The sequence below is a fragment of the Dermacentor variabilis genome, chromosome 1 (assembly GCF_050947875.1).
Source record: "Dermacentor variabilis isolate Ectoservices chromosome 1, ASM5094787v1, whole genome shotgun sequence".
Taxonomy (NCBI): domain Eukaryota; kingdom Metazoa; phylum Arthropoda; class Arachnida; order Ixodida; family Ixodidae; genus Dermacentor; species Dermacentor variabilis.
In genome coordinates this window covers 234,973,731-234,988,858 of record NC_134568.1, presented here as the reverse complement: position 1 = coordinate 234,988,858, position 15,128 = coordinate 234,973,731, and the positions used below count along the sequence as shown (strand labels likewise).

Here is a 15,128-nt window from a genome sequence, read left to right as displayed (position 1 = left end):
TCAGATCTTTCCGCGGCGCGTAGCGTTGTAATACTTCGCAGACACGATCGTTATCGCGCAATGTATGCTCTGCGCTTGTCAGCTCAAAATGGCCATACCTGGCGATGGGCCCTTTGAAGAACCTTTATCCTCACACCTGCGTGTCCCTTTTGTAAATGAGAGATGACTCTGTGCAACGCGCATGCCTCGCATATATAACCGAACCATTATTGTGCGGGGTGGGTTGGCTCAGTTTCATTTGACTCGCCCTCGTGCATTAGAAATGCGAATATACAATGAAATATACAAATGTGCAGCGGTGGCGTAGAGGTAGAGTATCCGCCTCGCGTGCAAGAGAACCGTGGTTCGAATCCCGGTGCCGCGCAATTTTCCACCGGATAAAAAAAGAAAATCCGCGTGTTGATAAAATTGCATAAACAGGCCTGGAGTGCGGCCTGATCCCGGTGACGAGAACCGGTAACGCACTCCCTCATCAGAGCAGGATAGGCCCCCCTAGCGCAGTACTCGGCCACAACCTCCTAAATAAATACAACAATCAAACCCCGGCCCTCAGTCCCCAGCAGATGCGAAGCAACTTACCACGGCGGCGGTCAGACCTGTGACGCAGCAGAGGGTGCTAAGAATACCTGGGTCCGAACAGGCCGCCATTGAAATCTGAACCTGGCAACGTTCAACGCTAGAGCGTTATCTAGTGAAGCGACACTAGCAGTGCTATTGGAGAAATTAGAGGGCAGTAAATGGGATATAATAGGGCTCAGTGAAGTTAGGAGTACACCTCCTGTGCTACCGGGGCTTAGCGGAGAGACGAGAACTAGGAGTCGGATTCCTGATTAATAAGGATATAGCTGTCACCATACAGGAATTCTGTAGCATTAACGAGAGGGTGGCAGGTCTTGTTGTGAAACTTAATAAGAGGTACAAATTGAAGGTCGTACAGGTCTACGCCCCTGAATCTAGTCATGATGACCAGGACGTCGAAAGCTTCCATGAAGACGCGGATTCAGCGATGGGTGAAGTCAGAGCACAATACACTATGCTTATGGGCGACCTCAATGCCAGGGTAGGCAAGAAGCAGGCTGGGGACAAGCCAGTGGGGGAATATGGCATAGGCTCTAGGAAATAGCAGGGGAGAGTTATTAGTAGAGTTTCTAGAACAGAATAATATACGGATAATGAATACCTTCTTCCGCAAGCGGGATAGCCGAAAGTGGACATGTAGGAGCCCCAACGGCGAGACTAGAAATGAAATAGACCCTATAATCTGCGCTAACCCTGGCATCATACAAGATGTGGACGTGCTCGGCAAGGTGCGCTGCAGTGACCATAGGATGCTAAGAACTCGAATTAACCTAGACTTGAGGAGGGAACGGAAGAAACTGGCAATAAGAAGCAGATCAATGAGTTAGCGGTAAAAGGGAAAATAGAGGAATTCCGGATCAAGCTACAGAACAGGTATTCCACTTTAACTTAGGAAGAGGAACTTATTGTTGAAGCAATGAACGACAATCGTATGGGCATCTTTATAGGGAGTGTGCAATAGAAGTCGGTGGTAACTCCGTTAGACAGGATACCAGTAAGCTATCACAGGAGACGAAAGATCTGATCAAGAAACGCCAATGTATGAAAGCCTCTAACCCTACAGCTAGAATAGAACTTGCAGAACTTTCGAAGTTAATCAACAAGCGTAAGACAGCTGACATAAGGAAGTATAATATGGATAGAATTGAACATGCTCTCAGGAACCGAGGAAGCCTAAAAGCCGTGAAGAAGAAACTAGGAATAGGCGAGAATCAGATGTATGCGTTAAGAGACAAAGCCGGTAATATTACTAATATGGATGAAACAGTTCAAGTGGCTGAGAAGTTCTATAGAGATTTATACAGCACCAGTGGCACCCACGACGATAATGGAAGAGAGAATAATCTAGAGGAATTTGAAATCCCACAAGTAACGCCGGATAAGTAAAGAAAGCCTTGGGAGCTATGCAACGGGGGAAGGCAGCTGGGGAGGATCAGGTAACAGCAGATTTGTTGAAGGATAGTGGGCAGGTTGTTCTAGAAAAGTGGCCACCATGTATACGCAATGCCTTATGACTTCGAGCGTACCGGAATCTTGGAAGAACGCTGACATAATCGTAATCCATAAGAAAGGGGACGCCAAAGACTTGAAAAATTATAGACCGATCAGCTTACTGTCCGTTGGCTACAAACTATTTACTAAAGTAATCGCAAATAGAATCAGGAACACCTTAGACTTCTGTGAAGCAAAGGACCAGGCAGGATTCCGTAAAGGCTACTCAACAACAGACCATATTCACACTATCAATCAGGTGATAGAGAAATGTGTGGAATATAACCAACCCTTATATATAGCTTTCATTGATTACAAGAAAGCATTTGATTCAGTTGAAACCTCAGCAGTCATGGAGGCATTACGGAATCAGGGTGTAGACGAGCCGTATGTAAAAATACTGAAAGATATCTATAGCGGCTCCACAGCCACCGTAGTCCTCCATAAAAAAAAGCAACAAAATCCCAATAAAGAAAGGCGTCAGGTAGGGAGATACCATCTCTCCAATGCTATTCGCAGCGTGTTTACAGGAGGTATTCAGAGACCTGGATTGGGAAGAATTGGGGATAGGAGTTAATGGAGAATACCTTAGTAACTTGCGATTCGCTGATGATATTGCCTTGCTTACTTCATCAATTGCACTGCATGCTCACTGACCTGGAGAGGCAAAGCCGAAGGGTGGGTCTAAAAATTAATCTGCAGAAAACTAAAGTAATGTTTAACAGTCTCAGAAGAGAACAGCAGTTGACTATAGCTAGCGAGGCACTGGAAGTGGTAAGAGTATCTGCTTAGGGCAGACACCCTTACCACTTCCACTTAGTGGTATCTACTTAGGGCAGATAGTGACCGCGGATCCGGATCATGACACTGAAGTAATCAGAAGAATAAGAATGGACTGGGGTGCGTTTGGCAGGCATTCTCAGATCATGAACAGCAGGTTGCCATTATCCCACAAGAGAAAAGTGTATAACAGCTGCGTCTTACCAGTACTCACGTACGGGGCAGAAACCTGGAGGCATACGAAAAGGGTTCTACTTAAATTGAGGACGACGCAGCGAGCTATGGAAAGAAGAATGATGGGCGTAACGCTAAGGTATAAGAAGAAAGCAGATTGGGTGAGGGAACAAACGCGAGTTAATGACATCTTAGTTGAAATCAAGAAAAAGAAATGGGGGGGGGGGGGCATGGGCAAGACATGAAATGAGGAGGGAAGATACATTATGCAAATAAAAGTGAGGCGTGCAGACAGGACACAAGAGTAGAGAAGTGGACAACACGATCGCCGACTATCAACTGAAGGGGGCACTGAGGCGAAAAATGAAAGACACAAAACTCATCTGCGCATGCTCAGGAATGGTAACACCACGTTTCAATCGGGTACACGTGCTGGTCTACGTGAGAGATAACTGTTAAGGCACTTAATCTCTTCCTTATGTAAAGTAATCGAAGGCTGACTCACGCACGCACTTCCACCATTATAGATATGCCATGCCTCTACCATAAGACGCGTATCTTCATTCTTATGCCTGTACAATATCGCGCATTCATCTAACTCTGGCTTGCAGTTACAATCTCGGCAATGTAGTGAAAGATTAGAAGGCGATCCACCGGTTAACGACCTTTTATGTTCCATTAGCCTCTGATTGATACACCGTCCCGTTTGCCCTACGTAGAACTGGCCACAGCTAAGGGGAATTTTATAAACCACACCCATACGACAGTCAGTAAAACTGCTGTTCTTATTGTGCTTCACTGGACAAATATCTGTTAGTTTTTTGCCTTTTACCCGCTCCTTTTTATTCTGTACGGCAGCGCATATCTTACCTAGCTTATTGGGAGCAGTGAAAGCAACATTAACATCATATCTGCTATCAACTTTTTTAAGCCTGTGCGACACTGAATGAATATACGGAATAGCCACAACTCTTTTTTTGCTATTACTGCTTTCTGTAATCACGTCCGTCCCACTCGAAACCGACTTCTTTAGGCGCTCAGCCACAGTGGCCACCGCTACACTAGGATAACCTGCTTCTAATAGGCGCCGGACCTGCGCATTAAAACTGGCGCTCATTTTGTGCATGCAGGATCTTGTGAGGGAAGACTTAAAGCACGACATAGCAATTCCGTTTTTTACTAATTTAGAATGCTTGGATTGAAAGTTTAGCAACGGCTTCGAAGATCTTGGGGAGTACTGCCAACATCATTTTGTTCGAAGATCAAGGAAATGTCAAGAAACTGAATTACGTGTCGCTGAGGAAATTCCTTGGTAAACTTTAATCCTCCCCCATAAAGTTTAAATTGCTCATTTACTGAGGTAGCAGCGGAATCTAATTCTTCCATATTGCAGAAAATCAGGTAATCATCAACGTAACGAAATATCTTGATAACGCTATCACCTAAGGCTTTCTCTAAGCAGTTGTCAACCTTACTCAGGTACATGTTGCTAAGAATAGGGGCAACCTTTGAGCCAATACAAATGCCTGATTTCTGCAGAAAAACGCCATCTCTCCACCCAATCAGCCTCAACTTCAAGTACATTGAAAGAATTTCTAGAAAAGCTCCCGTGGAAACACCGCATCTGTCAATAAAAGCCGACTCTTGCACTTGTTCTTTAATGCACTCATTTACGGAATTTAGCAACCCGTCATGCGGCAAGGAATAATACAGGTCTTCGATATCCATACTAAAAGCTGCACAATCACCAGGATTTTCCTCTCTCAAATACTGAACTAGTGCCTGAGAATTACGTAGGCAGAAGGGGTCTGAAAAAACTAGTGAAGCTAGGCAGTTCTGTAGGTAACTGGCGACACAGACCTGCCACGTCCATTTCTCTGACACTATAGAGCGAAAAGGAATTTATTGTTTATGGGTCTTGGCCGAGAAAAACAGTTCTAAGGTGAGGGATTTAGCTTTCTTGACATTACAGACAAGCCTATCAAGATTATGTCTTGACAAGAGGTCAACCGCACGTTGCTTAACTACCGAAGGCTTGAGTTTGACTGGCTGCAAATTCTTTTCTATGGCTGAAATCGCTTTTTCTGAAAACATGTCATCTGGCATAATTACAAAATAACCTTCCTTGTCAGATATTACTGGTCTAAGTTTATGCTCCACAAGGTAATCAACTAACGGTCGGACAGGGTCAGGCGTCTTAAAATGAGAATTTGATTGTTTAATGCTAGCAATGCAATCCGAAATACAGCGTGAGCGTTCTTCTTCCGGGACGAACCTGGTTATGCAGCGCGGTATGCTTAAAACGTCAACTGGTTTTATGTTAGGCTTAGAACAGTGCTTAGGACCTAAAGCAAGGGTTCTTCTATGGTTATCACTTACGATTGCGTCTCCAAGAACCAGTACGTTATTCGACGGTGAATTATTCGAAAGGTGTTTCCTCTTACTTTGTTGAAGCTCCGGCAGTTTCATCCTCCATAGGAAGTCCGCATGTTGCACGGCTAACTTGTTCCAATCGGTGTAGGGGCGGCTCCAAAGGCGACCGTCTCCCAGGGCCGCGCAACGGACCCTTAGACACTCCTGGTAGAACCTAACTTGGCGCCATGATTCAGCGGAAAGAATAGCTCCAATCCTCCTGGCATGCCCAGTTGATGGTTGAAGAAAGCCGCACATCATTTGAACTTCCAATGGGACGACACGATTACGACTAAACCACGACATGGTTCTAGCGCGGAACATACATATCGCAATTAAGGAAGCTAACGAAGCAGGATTGTGCAGATGAGTAGGGGAACATGGAAAAGGGCTCAGAGTACTAGAAATGTAAATTGCTCAGTAAGTGAGCAATTTAAACTTTATGGGGGAGGATTAAAGTTTACCAAGGAATTTCCTCAGCGACACGTAATTCAGTTTCTTGACATTTCCTTGATCTTCGAACAAAATGATGTTGGCAGTACTCCCCAAGATCTTCGAAGCCGTTGCTAAACTTTCAATCCAAGCATTCTAAATTAGTAAAAAACGGAATTGCTATGTCGTGCCTTAAGTCTTCCCTCACAAGATCCTGCATGCACAAAATGAGCGCCAGTTTTAATGCGCAGGTCCGGCGCCTATTAGAAGCAGGTTATCCTAGTGTAGCGGTGGCCACTGTGGCTGAGCGCCTAAAGAAGTCGGTTTCGAGTGGGACGGACGTGATTACAGAAAGCAGTAATAGCAAAAAAAGAGTTGTGGCTATTCCGTATATTCATTCAGTGTCGCACAGGCTTAAAAAAGTTGATAGCAGATATGATGTTAATGTTGCTTTCACTGCTCCCAATAAGCTAGGTAAGATATGCGCTGCCGTACAGAATAAAAAGGAGCGGATAAAACGCAAAAAACGAACAGATATTTGTCCAGTGAAGCACAATAAGAACAACAGTTTTACTGACTGTCGTATGGGTGTGGTTTATAAAATTCCCCTTAGCTGTGGCCAGTTCTACGTAGGGCAAACGGGACGGTGTATCAATCAGAGGCTAATGGAACATAAAAGGTCGTTAACCGGTGGATCGCCTTCTAATCTTTCACTACATTGCCGAGATTGTAACTGCAAGCCAGAGTTAGATGAATGCGCGATATTGTACAGGCATAAGAATGAAGATACGCGTCTTATGGTAGAGGCATGGCATATCTATAATGGTGGAAGTGCGTGCGTGAGTCAGCCTTCGATTACTTTACATAAGGAAAATATTAAGTGCCTTAACAGTTAACTCTCACGTAGACCAGCACGTGTACCCGATTGAAACGTGGTGTTACCATTCCTGAGCATGCGCAGATGAGTTTTGTGTCTTCTTTCATTTTTCGCTTCAGTGCCCCCTTCAGTTGATAGTCGGCGTTCGTGTTGTCCACTTCTCTACTCTTGTGTCCTGTCTGCACGCCTCACTTCTATTTTGCATAATGAATCCTTACCAACTAGCTCAGCTTTCTGTCGTTCTAAGAGGGAAGCTAACCGATGGTCATTAAGGATTACGGACTGGATTCCAAGAGAAGGGAAGCGTAGCAGAGGGCGGCAGAAAGTTAGGTGGGCGGATGAGATTAAGAAGTTTGCCACAATTAGTACAGTGCTCACTGAATGAAACGCGTCAATTTAGGGTAAAGTAATGAGCGTACCTTCGTTTCCACCGCCTGTAGTTCGTGTCACATCGACTTATTTTGGCGTGCACACTTACATCGGAGTCCTCGTCACCTTTTGTGACCAAATTCCTTGAGACATGACATGGTGCTCTCGCGTACTTTGCACGTATTCAGGGTTCTACTAAATGCTCCGCGTCGCGTTTCATTCCGTGATCACTGTACATGACCGGGATAGTTGGAGAAGTATGGGAGAGGCCTTTGCCCTGTAATGGGCGCAACTAGGATGATGATGATGATGATGATGATGATGATGATGATGATGATGATGATGATGATGATACAAATGCGAAGATACAGATTGATAAAGGCCAAAAAGTGTCACTGGAAACAAAGTTCACTGCACGTATACACAAAAACTCGCAACAAGATATTTAAATATACGTATAAGTCTCCAATAAATCTACGTATCTAAGGAAAAGTAACTGTATATAATGCGTCAAACAAGGCATATAAACATCTTGCGCAGCAATAGATTCACAGATCACAGCCCCCGTTCGCTCCATTCCCCCTGATGTATCGCGCGCGACAGGAGGCAGCGCACTTCCTCCCCGCTTTTCTCCCTTGCGCACACAAGACTGAGCCACCACCGTCGGCTCACGCATGCCCCCTTACGCTTTCACTCGCACATACAGCAGGTGGCGCGCGGTCATGAGGTTGTCGCCCTTGGATTTCAAGGCTAAACCCCATGAGCGCGATCTTGTGCGCGACAGCGACGAGCGACGGCTTCGAGCGACGGATCTGGCCGCCGCTTGAACAGATCGCTCGGTCTTGTCGCGTGATCGCTCGGTTCTGCAAATCTAGAATTCGTTGCTCGTCGTCCGGAAGTGCTATGAGCGACTAGCCAATAGCGCGAAGCCGGAACTGGATGTACATCACTCAAGTACTACCGATTGTGGCACGGAACGAGCAAACGATTGAATTTTTATAGTGCAAGGATAAGAACCTACTTGAAGACCTCCAGAAATATTTTATGCTGCTTTTTACCATAAAGCACATCAACTTAAGTTATTAAAGCACGCGCCAGGCTAGTTTCGGCGCCTATATTGCTGCCGTCATACCGGCAACACTGGGGAGACGTCGCTCGAAGTCATCGCTCGCATGGCGTACGACTTTAGAGGCGACGAGCGAACGCGACAGCTATCTCCATCGCGTCGCTTGTCGCTGTCGCGCGCAAGATCGCTTGCATGGGGGTTATACTTTATACGGAAAATGAGAGCGACGGCGACGGCAGTAATGCGCCTAGAGTGTCCATATAATCGCTATCGCAATAATATAGTAAGAGTATCCGGCAACTGAAGCATCACGTGGCCCCTTACTTTCCGCAAAATAAGTAATAATATTGAAATTTCACCATGCGACAATTTGCTGCGCCGCAACAATGCCTTTTTTTCTTTTGTGGTGCGGGGGCATGGAAATGAAAAAAAATATACAAGGAAAGCATGTTGGCCATAATCAAATGCCTACTTTGAGCACCTAATGTGGCTACCGAAGGAATATCGAAGAAAACGTGAGACGCTTGGTCCACAGAGAACCATAGGCATACTGCTCGGTATCCTACACCGGCGAGACAAAATTTTGCTGAGAGGTTGCTCTCAAGCGAACGCGTTGCAAACCGTCGAGTCCCCGCAGTGATGGCGGCGAGCGACCATGCAATGTTTCTTTTTCTCGTCTGCTATCCAGAAAGCGTCCAAAACTATGCCAGGCGAAAATCCACTCGGCCAGAGAAAAACGAACGCGCATCGAAGTGCGCCGCGCGATGGTCTGGACAACACCAGAAAAACGCATGCGCTCTGGCTGGTTCCGACAGCCCGCGGGTAACGAGAACAAAAAAAAAAAATGAAAAGGTTCAATGTGTCCTCGCGAACAAATGTCAGAGTAGAAAAATAAATAAGACCGTAGTTACCTTTGCTGGTTTCAGTGTCTTGACATGGATGCTTTGGCGCAGGTGAAAACAATGATGGTATTCTTTTCTGTGACATAACGTCGCACATGAACCACCACAACGCTTCGCTGTGGCTATGGTGTTGGGCTGCTGAGCACGAAGTCGTGGGATCGAATCCTGGCCACGGCGGCCGCATTTCGGTGGGGGCGAAATGCGCAAACACCCGTGTACTTAGATTTAGGTGCACGTTAAAGAACCCCAGATGGGCGAAATTTCCGGAGTCCTCCCTTACGGCGTGCCTCATATAATCAGAAAGTGGTTTTGGCACGTAAAACCCCATAATTTAATTTTTTTAACGCCTGCTTCACCTCTGCCGCGGATCGGCCAGGCATTGCACTATCTTCGGGATCGGCCTACGTATGGAGAGTGCTTAACGCCTGCTTCAGCTCCGCCGCGGGTCGGCCAGGCATTGCACATCTTCGGGATCGGCCCACGTATGGGGAGTTTTTTGCTCACCACAACGACACGAAAATTTCCTTGGACAGTAGAGGTATACAGCTTCGCTGTAAAAAAGAGTCCAAAGGCGCTCCCGAACGCCTGCATGAAGGAATTGAGCAAGCACACGCCACGCAGACTCAAGCATCTTTCCGTGAAGCTTTTCTTCTATTTGTTTATTGCGAGAACATTACTTCGCTCGTAGTGTGGCCTCGCTGTCATCAGAAAGCCGTGACAGAAAAACGGCACACAATTTGCGTCATCTTCATCTGTCTAAAATGCAAAGTAGCCACGGTGATGATTCGATCTTACGTCTCGCCGCCACTGCTATACCGCTCTGTAGCCGAGCGCGCGAACAACCGCGCCACCGTTGCATTGCGCTGCCTTTGCAACAGGTGACGCTATGTTCGAGCCCGTGCACGTGGTCGAACCCTGTCTAGCGGGTGATTCACTAGATGGTAGAGCGAGCGGCTGCGGTGCGAGCACGGCGAGCTGCAGCCGCTCGCTCTGCCGTTCGCGTTGTCGGGGGCCCACAGACGCCGTCGCCACAGCCCATGGCCGACGACGACGAATAAGATTCAACGCGCTTCAGGTACCCGTCGGAAGACGATTACGGAATCTCCCTAGAGTATGAGGTGGAGTTCGCCTACAAACCCGATGTAGAAATATATATAAACACCATGGTGCCGCTTGAAAAAGTAATACCATCGCTCGGCAAAGTGGTGTCATCGTGTTGAAGAGTGGTGTCATCGATGAAGAACACTCAACGCAATGTGCGTGAAACACTAATCAGAACTCCGCAAATAAAACTCAGCTGAGCGATAGCAATACGGCCGGTTTGCCGTCTTGCGTTGTTGCTGCCTCCAGAGCAGCAACATTACACTCGAATAACGCAGCAGCACTAAAATCAGCGACAAGTAATGCTCTCGCATTTACACATGATAAGAATTGCTTAGGTGCTCTCACAGTTTGTTTTCTATTTAAGTAGTTGGTCTTGGAACGAAACTAATATTGCTTCCCCACACGTTCATCTGCACCGCCATTCCTTTCCGAGGAGCGTCAACTTTATCCCCATACAGCAAAAATTAATAAATCAAGAGAAACGGAGCGCTACACTGTCGGTTTCATTCTTCTTTCTCCTTTTTTTTTCTCGTTCTCCAAGAAAACGAATTAACCACAGGAAATGATTTCGCAGCTATTCTTCGATCCCTCCGCTTCGTAAAGACGGACGGCACCACCACCACCCCGTTTCCTCGATAAGGCGGGCTATAGCGGCGGGCAGACGCGCCGGCGGCCGGGTTCCGAAGTAGCAGGACGTCGTGCGGCCGCTAACAAATGAAAGCACCTGAAGAGAGCGGAGGCGAGTGTTGGGGTGGCGGGGAGGTGGAAGGAGCTGTGCAGCCTGCCTGCTAATGACAGCCGGCGTTCGAACCCCCTCGGGTCGTGCAAGCGAAGGGAGAGCCGCACGACTCTGACCCGTCCAATCAGCGTCCCGAGGCCCCGTAGGCACAAAGCCCCGACTCGCTCGCGTCCGGTCGGGAAGGCTCGAAGCCTTTAGGGAGCGCGCGCGACAAAACCTTGGCTATCCGCGTAGCGGCGAGAGCCACCGCTGCTGCGATCGGTCCCAAAGCCCCGCTGGGATTTCGGGTGCCGGGAAAACCTGCACTTCATTTGCGGCGGACGCGAGGCTTTTCAGGGCACCTGTACCGGGCGCGTGCTCGCTATATACCGAGGCCTCTTTCCATGGATTTCTCGCAGTTTCTTTCGTCGTTTCCTTCTTGGATGCAATATATTCACGCGCGCGCCTTCATCCTTGCTATGGTCTTATTGTTCTTGTCATTGTTCTCTTTGGTTTCCTTCCTGGAAACAAATTGGAGTGCAAATCAGTTCATCCGTCCGCCCTCTCGGCGTTTCTTGCCGTTTTTTTTCCCTTTCCGACCTTTTTTCCCCTTTTCTTGTTTTCCCTTTTTCTTTTTTCCGTTTCGTTTCTTTTATTTTTCTCCGCCTCTTATCCTCGGTGTTTCCCCAGCTGCCGTTCGCATCGGACAGCGCACTTCGGCTGATTGCCATCACTCCTCCACGTACGCGAGGCTGCAGCGCGTTATTACATGGAAATATTAGTTGACTGATTGATTGTAAAGTTTGACGTCCCAATAATACAACTAGTTTCCTATAGGACACCGGCGCAGAAAGCTCAAGATTATTTTCTCGGAATTGATTAGTTTAACTTCTACCGCCCGAGGCCTTCGCCGTGGACTGAGATGTGTATAGAAATACAGGGAAACTGCTTAGCTTTTCGATCCCGTCGGAACACGCGTCCGGTCACCCGGACCGAACTTTTGGCTATGTGTTCACCATCACAACACTCCTGCCGCTGAGCCAAATCGGCTGATAAAGCCTGATTTCGGAATATACTATGTGACATAAGGAAGATGCCTGCACCAAACTTCGATATTTCAGCCAAGCGCTTCCGATGATTTTTCATTCCTACTCTTAGGCGGGCATCAATGTACGTGAACCGCGTAATCTCCTCAGGATGCCGCCGCGGAACGGTATGCGGCAGACAAAAAAAAGTGTTTATACCATTTGCTGCATGCGCGGACCGCCTTTTGACGCAGTTTAATAAAAATTAAATTCTAAGGTTTTACGCGCAAAAACCGTGATCTGATAACGAGGTACGCTGTAGTGGTGGGGGACTCCAGATCAGTTTTGATCACCTGAGGTTCTTGGGTTAACGTGCACCTTAAGTTTAAGTAGACGAGCGTTTTTTTTTTTTTTGAAATCCTGCCGTCGAACAATTTTAGTATTGTTTATTTAATTATTCATAACTCGGTATTAGTCTTAAACATGGTCACTTTGCAAAGCCACCAAGCCGTTTAAAGACAGAAGGACGAAGTTTATGCAAATACATGTACTGCCCATCATTCGGACCATGCTGGCTGAACCGCCCTCCTTGCAGCTCCCGTAGACACTAGCGTCGCAGTTCCCTCTATAGTATTTGTACGAAACTCTGTGCTCGTAGGCAGCCAATGAGATTAGTGTCGAATAAAAAAAAAAAACGGCGAATCGTCCTCACGGTACGCCTCTGCTCCTCAGGGCATCATCACGTCGCATTTCCGTGAGTGAGTGAAACAACTTTATTTGGTCCACTACAGACGTAAGCAAACTCAACGTCACCTGGCTAGGCCCACTGTCGCATTTCCGTCTATACTTCCGTCCATATTAATTACCCCTTCCCGTTGATGGCCAGTGTTCACTTTGTCAGTCGTCAGGCACACAAGTCTTTTATGTACAAATATAACATTCGCCTCATCCACATATTTTGTTTTTTTTTTGTTCGTTTGTTTGTTTGTTTTAACGCAAGCGCTTTAAACCGACTAAGATTTTCTTTTCTTATACTACAGGAATTAGCGGACACGAGAAGTTCAGATTGGCACACTCTGAGAAGTGAGGTTAAGGGTACAACCTCATGTCTCGTATATGTCGCGGCTTGGCTACGCCCGTGGTACGGTGACTCGAAGATACCCGTGGCTTTCCCTTCGTGGCAACGAAGAGAAAGCCACAGAGGCAAAGCGCGTACAAGTGTGAGCGCTCCTGAAAATCTCATTCGCGTTACTTTAATATAGCGGGCTAAGAGAAACATAAAACAATATATTTACAAAAAAACATAAAACAAAGTATAGTAGATAAGCCGGAATATAGGTCGAGCTATTTTCTATAAAGGATAGTCACCGCTCGTCTTATATAACGGTCTTTAGCAGAATGTGAGTCGTCTGGCAATTTACGGCAGGCAGGATGGCGAATGCACAGCCAAAGCCGCATCCACAACTTAATGTGACTGCTGTTTTTTGTTTTTGTTTTATTGTCGCATTGCCTTTTTGTGTGGACTCTTCCGAACGGCTTCGTGTGCGTTGTTCTGTTCGTTTTTGGTCTGATAAGCGATCAGTAGTGGCACACGGACACAGTTTTCAGCGGCGCTCAAGATAAATGTTGTCGACTTGGCTGAAACGAAAGGCCACATGGCGCTAAGCGCCAGCTTGGCGTTTCTGCATAAAGCGTGCGACACTGGTGGGACAAGAAAAAATAAGGAAAACCACCGGCGTTAATTGAAACTAAAATCTGGGGTTTTAACCACGATATCATTATGAGGCACGCCGTAGTGGGGGACTCCGAATTAATTTTGACCATCTAGAGTTCTTTAAGGTGCGACCAATGCTAGGTTAACGGGCGTTTTTTTTTTTTTTGCGTTCACCTCCATCGAAATACGGTGGCTGCTGCCGGGATTCGATCCCGCGACCTCGGGCTCAGCAGAGCGACGCCAATGCCATTACGTGCCACGTGGGTACTGTCGGCGTGCAGCCACGTAAAATGTCATTTTGTACGCGTCGTGCAGCACGTCCACAGTTTGAGGACGCACTTACAGAATTTTTCTGCGAAGGCTTAGTGCGCACTCGCTATACTGTTGACAGTGCACGTCATATCGCTACGAAACTGCAATGCCCTTGCGAAAGAAAATGCGTATCGGCGATTTTTGTTGTTCTTTATTTCTTTCTTTCTTTTTTTTTTACTTCAAAGTAAGCGATCGACCTACATTCCCCACTCGACATCTCGACCTATATTCCGGTTTATACGGTATACTACTGAGTGTTACATTTGACTTTATTATTATTTTTTCTCTTCTGCGTCTGGGCAAATGCGAAACTGTCGCATATAGAAGGTATGCGCTGATCTGGCATAATTACCAAGAAACCAAAAGCGCTATCAAACGCTGCCGAAATACTGGTCACGATACCGCATGCGTGGAAGCTTCGCCTCCTTTATTTTCCCTTAATTGCCACGGAAATTTGTCAGCGAGTACAAGAACGCTACTCTGTCCATTCTGCGCTCTACACGACTGCGATTGTTCATTCGCGCATGAGGCTGAGATCATGAAAGCGTTCTGTGAATCATCAAAATTAAGAAAGAAGTCGCAAAAAAATATTACATAAAATTCATGCTACACTAAAGGGCTAGAGATGGCGTGTTATTTATTGGCTGCCAAAAACAGACACTCCTCCAGGGTGCGCAAGAAAATGGCTCATGCCAAACTAAAGGCCTCTAAAACATAAGCTCGAATTACTCTTGAGTGCAGCAGTATACAGTCACATGTCATCATCAGCTATATCTTGACGAAAGATTAGAAAGAATTCAAGCTAAATCACTATGCGGTTGATTTATTCTAAGTATTCCCGTTACGACAGTGTGAGTGTCCTTCGATCCCTACATTGCCTGCCGACGACGTGTCGACGCTACCAAGTTCTTTTCATTCTGAATCTCAGTTGTATCGATACTGATAAGCACGCGTACCTACAGCCGCCTGATCGCCACTTCAGCCAAAAAGGCTATCGTAAGCAATGCATATCCGGTCACACCTCGTGCGGTCCACTCAACTTCTTCGCGTTTTATTGAAAAACTGACACTGTTGGCCACGAGAAGCAGTGTCAGTGGATAGATAACTTTACTGCTAAGGCAAAATTGTATTTATATGCAAAATGGAGAACGCCGATGCGCGTTTCTATTTTCT

General features: G+C 46.6%; 1 protein-coding gene across 1 annotated transcript in view; it reads left to right on the top strand.

Moving 5' to 3' along the window:
* LOC142559724 (lens fiber major intrinsic protein-like) overlaps positions 1–15,128 on the top strand; it is a 45,062-nt gene that overhangs the window by 21,222 nt on the left and 8,712 nt on the right. The gene's annotated exons all lie outside the window — the stretch shown is intronic.